This window comes from Schistocerca gregaria, chromosome 7 (genome assembly GCF_023897955.1).
Source record: "Schistocerca gregaria isolate iqSchGreg1 chromosome 7, iqSchGreg1.2, whole genome shotgun sequence".
NCBI classification, from domain to species: domain Eukaryota; kingdom Metazoa; phylum Arthropoda; class Insecta; order Orthoptera; family Acrididae; genus Schistocerca; species Schistocerca gregaria.
The window spans coordinates 25,685,403-25,692,123 of NC_064926.1; the positions used below are offsets into that span (position 1 = coordinate 25,685,403).

The 6,721-nt window shown below is 47.1% G+C and overlaps 1 non-coding gene across 1 annotated transcript; it reads left to right on the plus strand.

Annotated features, from left to right (window-relative positions):
- Positions 1–516: 516 nt before the first annotated feature.
- On the plus strand, positions 517–591 carry Trnas-cga (transfer RNA serine (anticodon CGA)). The gene has a single exon. It is a non-coding gene; the product is annotated as a tRNA-Ser (tRNA).
- The last annotated feature ends 6,130 nt before the right edge of the window (positions 592–6,721 follow it).

Here is a 6,721-nt window from a genome sequence, read left to right on the forward strand (position 1 = left end):
CCACATCGCGTAAAAAACGCTCTACTTCGTGGGCCTTGGGTCTAGAGTACGTAGTGTCGAACTGCAGCTCGATCGTGGCTTTCCGATACGAAAGAGCCATCGTGTGTCAGGAACGTGACGGCAATACGTAACACTAGCGCGCCGGCGCGGTAAACAACAACACACCCGGAAACGCGACACGGAGCGGCCGGGACGTACCGCACCGCTCCACAGCCAAAGGCCGACTGACCAACTGAGCTACCGAATCACGACTCTCGTCCGGTACTCACAGCATTACTTCTGCCAGTATCCGTCTCCTACCTTCCAAACTTTACAGAAGCTCTTCTGCGAACCTTGCAGAACTAGCACTCCTGAAAGAAAGGATATTGCGGAGACTTGGCTTAGCCACAGCCTGGGAAATATCCTTTCTTTCAGGAGTGCTAGTTCTGCAAGGTTCGCAGAAGAGCTTCTGTAAAGTTTGGAAGGTAGGAGACGGATACTGGCAGAAGTAATGCTGTGAGTACCGGACGTGAGTCGTGCTTCGGTAGCTCAGTTGGTAGAGCACTTGCCCTCGAAAGGCAAAGGTCCCGAGTTCGAGTCTTGGTCGGGCACACTGTTTTAATCTTCCAGAAAGTTTCATATCAGCGAACACTCCGCTGCAGAGTGAAATTCTCATTCTGTGAAAGTCGATATTATCAACTTTCCCTTAACTCTCCAAGTTGTAGCTTCTGCGCGTATAGGAAAAAGAGTTCAATATCATATCACATTAGGTTCCATTTCGTAAAACACACACACACACACAGTCGCAAAACTTACTCCTAAATTATGTGGCTGATGTCGGAATCGGGAGTCACCCTCGTTCTTCCAATGGCCTAGTCAAAGAGGGACGTCATAATCCCCTTGAGTAGGAAACTACCCCTAAAAGAGGGAAGAATCAGCGATGATTAACGGCATGAGGATGGAGGAGGTAATGGAAAGCATACAATGTGCATCCATAGGATATGGGGCTTGTAATTGAAAAAAAGAAAAGCATAAATATTCTCATCACCAGAGAGTATGGGTTGAGAGCAAACCAACTAAAGACAACAGAAATGAGGAGTTTCAGAAATGAGATTAGCTGTAAAACTGGCATCAAAATTGTGGACACCAAATATACAAAATCAAAGAATTCCGATATTTTAGAAGCCAAATAACACACGATGGGTGAAGCGAGAAGGCTCGTAAAAGGAAGATTAGCAGACGCAAAGAGGCCATTCCTGCCCAAGAGAAATCTGCTAGTATTAAAGAGCAGCCGTAAGAGGAAGAAATTTCCGACAATGTACGTTTTGAGAGTAAGTTGGTAGTGAATCATGGATTGTCTGAAAAGCAGAAAAGAAGAGAATCGAACAATTTGAGATGAGATGCTACAGAAGGATGTGGAAAATTAATTGCTCTGATATGACAAGGAATGAGGTTCTCTGCAGAATCGACGAAGGAACAAACAAGAGCGAACACTAACAAGAAGGAGGAACAGGATGATCGAATGTGTGTTATGTCATCATCAATAACTTCTGTTGTTACAGAAGGAGCTGTAGAAGATAAAAGGTGGAGGGGGAAACAAATATTGGAATACATACAGCAAATAACTGAGGACGTTCAGTGCAAATGCTACTCTTAGATACTGAAATGGGTACAGGGGAACAATTCGTCGTGGACGACATCAAACCAGTAGATTGATGACTCCCTGAAAACAAGCTTACGTTCATCGTACCCTTTCACAATCCGAAACCAAAAGATAGCAGCATTAGAACATTTTTGCAAGGTTGAGACGTGGTAAACGGGAGGTTGAAGAGTACAACCAACCTTGACAGAACCCAGTATCTGACTAAACAAATAACTAATCTAGCAATATATAACAGAAATGAAAAGTTAAAAGTAGTACAAAGTATGTTAACGGACGTTAAGGCCAGTAAAGCAAGATGTGAGGATATGTTGGAGAGCAAGTTCTCGTCTCCGGATTACAGGATGACTGGTACAGGTCGACAGCACGCGGCAGTAGCAGGAGGCAGGCACTCTGTCTGCTCCCTCGGTACTTGCTGTAGAGTGAGCTCAGCAGCTACGTACTGCGCCTTTCAACAGCCGCCATGACTGTTACAATTATTATTCTTGTAAAATCTGCTGTTGCAATTTCGACATTTAGCGGTTTGAAACTGCACAACGTGAAAGTTCCGTGCCTTAGCACAAGTCAAAATTTAAACTATCGGATTTTCACATATGTAAAATACACATCATCTCTTTTGTTTGAGTCTTCGACGTTTGTGGAATCTTTTTTATAAATGATATCTGACTGCCGCACATGTTAACATTTTGATAGGATCTAAAATTGAACAAAAGCCGAAATTTCAATAGTGGGTTCAAAAAACAAAAAATTCTAACTGGCGAAGGAGATCACAGTGTCTTTTAAAAATATTTGTTCGATTGCGCCGGCCGGTGTGGCCGAACGGTTCTAGGCGCTACAGTCTGGAGCCACGCGACCGCTACGCTCGCAGGTTCGAATCCTGCCTCGGGCGTGGATGTGTGTGATGTCCTTAGGTTAGTTAGGTTTAAGTAGTTCTAAGTTCTAGGGGACTGATGACCTCAGAAGTTAAGTCCCACAGTGCTCAGAGCCATTTGAACCATTTTTGTTCGATGGCAAACTCCAGCCAGGAAAAATTAGTCACGTGTACAGGCTGGCCACGAGCCGGGCGGCTACTCTACAGTGTGGGCAAAACAAAAATTGCCCAGAAGATATTTCAAGCACGAGTGTGGGCAAAGTGAGTTGGTTTTCCTATGTTAAGGTCCACGAATTATTTTCTAGACCTATTGCATTTTGTCCTCCCTGTGTGTTCGTCAATTTAGGTAGAAGACCAGACACGATACAAAATCTTAAACTATCAACCACATTATCTCACGGTTACTTAAAATGAAGCGCTGGTTCGCTAATTAATTGTCTTCAGCCCCCTCATCATGAAATACACTCAGTTGAAATGTAGTAAACTGTAATCCGTATGTCGCAAGCACCAGAAACTTGCGAGTCTATGTCTGAGAAGGAAGTCATCTATTGGCGGTCTGTCCAACAGCATCTCCATTGTCTGAGATAACGGGGTCAGGGAGAGACTTAAGTCAGTCAGACGCAGCGAGGTTTTCAGTGTGTATTTCACTGTAGCGTGAGTGGCGAAATGGTTTTTAGTTTAAAAAAAAGTGGCTCTGCGTAAACTCGCTACATGTTGTAGTTTGCTCGTTTCCTTTGGCTTCGAAGGGACCGAAATGAAAGAAGTAAATGAATTCAGCCTGTCACCGTCTTCCTTCTCATCAGATTAGAAGACCTCACCTGATGATATGCTGCTCTCCGGACTGTGACGGTGCCGGTTTCTTCTACACATACTGCAGGGACATCGATTGCTGACTGATATCGATTGGTTAATGGAGAGAACAGGGAAATACTACAGACTGGTAACAGACTGCTAAAAGAAAGCAGATAAATCTCATAAACATATTGAAGTGAGAGGCACTTTAGATGCACGTTGGTAACTAACCAGTCGACAATTTCGCTCTACACAGGCGATCCGCAGGGTTGCGTGAGCCACGCTACAGTTGCATGGAAAGCCACAAAATACGAACAAGGATAACGATAACTATTGCAGTCACTGGAGGGAAGTGTGATGCAGCTTAACAAAGATGAACTCCAGTATTCGAATCACAACTTATGCTAAAGAGCCATGAAGGGAAACACGTTGCGCGCAGGGCAACAAGGACTATCGAAATATCGTTGATTAAACCGGAAGGCTCATCTCTCTCGCTTCTAACCAAATATTTACATCTTAAGCACAGGCGGCTTTTCTACGATCACTCTGCCGCGAGTGACTTGATCCAAACTGAGCGTAATGGTTCCTGGTTGCTTCCACGGCGGTGGAAACGAACACATGCAGCTGCAAAATGGCGTACAGTGCCGCACGACTGCTGGCCACGAACTGACTCTGCCAAGGACTGCGGGAGAGTGATTCAGTGCTGCCAACATGAGCGAGGAAGGAAATTTCCACGGTCGCTTAGGCTCTCAGCAGATGGGCTGTTCGGCCCGCCCACTGACAGGTTGGCGTTACTTGGGGCGGCGCCGGGCGTCCGGCCGTTGGAGAGGAACCGTCGCCTTGGCGTAGGTTTTTGAAACTAACGGCTGTTGGCTTTCCTAAAGTTCCACGCCATTTTGAGGGATTTATGAATTAAATAATTTCTCCATCCCCACCATTTGATAGTTTCATACTCAGGCAAGCTATCTGTAATTACAGATTGTTTGAGAAAATTACTTTTGACGCATAATTAAAGCAATTAAATTCATCGTCTTTTTAATAAACGGATGTGAAGCTCCTTGCCTACTACCGTTGAACTCTTAATTGCATAAGCTGCTCGAATCTGTGATTTAAACAAAAGTTTTAATTTTATTTTATACGCTCTCTTTTATAAGAATGGACTTCGGCACGCGCTTTGTTATAAAGCTGACGTCTATTTTCTGGCTTTCTTTAGATTCATATTAAACTGATATATCTTTATAGGAAAGGATGCAATTTGCGAAGATTCTTGTTTGTAGTAATTAGAGAGCGGGTAGGGGGCAGTTTGCTCTCTTACCTCTCACTGGGTACACGCTTGGAGCTGTGCCATTTTCGGAGACGTGTTATGCAGATCTCGTCAGGTGTAAATGTCCAAAGGACGAGTGACGCGGTCATATTGTTGGTTTTATTTGCCGCAACTTTTTATCGATGACACTGAGTCACTCTTCAGCTCATAGATATTTTACCTAACTTCGTAGCAGTTATATTATGGCACGGAGAGGAACAGCAGATAAGAGTGTTAGCTTCGGCATCAGTTGCATTATTCTCACGGGCAGAGCCAGGCTACGATTGCTAACATCGCAGCCTCAGACTTCGATGTTACAACCTGTACCGAAGCAGCCACGTGCAGACGCCTTGCTTCCGTAGAGGCGGTGTGTATTCACGGCGAGCCTGTAGCAGCCCGTGGGGCAGGAGCGAGGAGAAGGGAAGGCAGGAGCGAGGAGACGGGAAGGCAGGAGCGAGGAGAAGGGAAGCCAGGGGCCAGTCGCTGGGCCTGCCTGCTGCTCGCTGCTTCACGTTCGCGGTCGTCCAACAGTTGGCAACACGAGTGTCGCGTCTAGTTGCTCACAACTCGGTGAATCTGAGTCTGTATGCTGATAATCACTTTGAATGGTGTGGCAGCGGGTACGGTTTCATTGTTATGTATACAGGGGGTCCCAAAAGTAACGACCAACTTCAGTCACATTAATGCGACCACAACCTATGTACGATGTGAACGTGGAGGAACCATTCACAGAGGGCAGACGGCAACACTAGCAGTGAACGGTATACAAAGTGTGTCGGGGGGGGGGGGGGGGGGGGGGGGAGGACACGGCTAACAGAGAAGGACGACATAGTAGAGAAAGGAGTGAGTAGAGTCGTAAAAGATGGCAGAAAGCAGAGACAGGGAAAGAGAGAGAGAGAGAGAGAGAGGGAGACGGGGAGAAAAGGGGATCGTTGGAGAGAGGTTGAGAAAGATATGGACACAGAGAGAGAAAGATATGGACAGAGAGGGTGAGAAGGAGGAGATGGAAAGAGAGAGGAGCAGAAGGAGGCGGTAGAGACATGGAGGGGAGTAGGTGATGGGCGGAGACACGGAGGTGAGGAGGGGATGTGTGTACTTTATGTGCCGTAGGTGTACATGTGCGATGACGGGGGTAGAAGGATAGGGTCCAGTATATCGTATGAAAATACAAAATTGCGACTGGATCCATACTACACCCACATAAATCGCCTATTTGAGTCACTGCAGCAGTTCGTCATGCACAATGGAGGTAATGAAGTTGTCTGCCTTACTTCGAACTGATAATAACGTTGTTATTCTCCACCCTGTACAGGTGAAAATTAGAACTGCTTCAATCGAACTCTTTGTGCGTCGCGCTAAAACGGCTCGGTTATTCGTAACGAATCCGCGAACAATTGCGTGGCTCGAGGTTAAACGCTGTTGTGTGGTTTCGGCGAGCTGCGCCGGCCCGGCACTTTGGAGAGTTCTCGGGAAGGAGGCGCGGCCGCCAGCCAGCCACTTCCGGCCTCGGCCGCTTGTGGCGCAGATTGGCCGCCGGAAAACTCTGCGCCGCCCGCCGCCCCGTCCTTCACAGCTGCGGAGCCGACTGCGGGGGTGTAGGAGGAGGAGAGGGGGCATGTCAGCGGCGTAAGCCGGCCGTGGCGCGGCGCGGCGCGGCGGGGCTGTAATCGCATTACGCGCTCCCCTCATTACTGCCGGATGAGGAAGGTAAACCCCTCCCCGCCCGCCGTCTGTTCTCATCAGGGCCTGCCCTGGCTGCTACGAGTACTGGCTATCAGCTGGCGGATCATCCGCTTGTAATTTTCCTTCTCCTCTGCTCACTGCGAAAGAAATGACTCCTTCCGCGTCGCGGGTGATGCACGAGGTACGCATTGCAATTAAAAATCCTTTTTGTGCCGCTCTCGAGAGCATCGATATACTTGGACAAATGCACGATACACACCGTGCTCTCTTACACGCTCTATTTCCTAGTGATATACAGCCGCATCCATAAAAACTGCTACTGCTACTAATTATAAGCACGACAGGTGCGAGGTACGTGATTGATGGTTCGTACGTTTCCGACAGAAGAAGACGTGCAAAATTCATCAGTTTTCTAACAGACAGAACAGCAGTC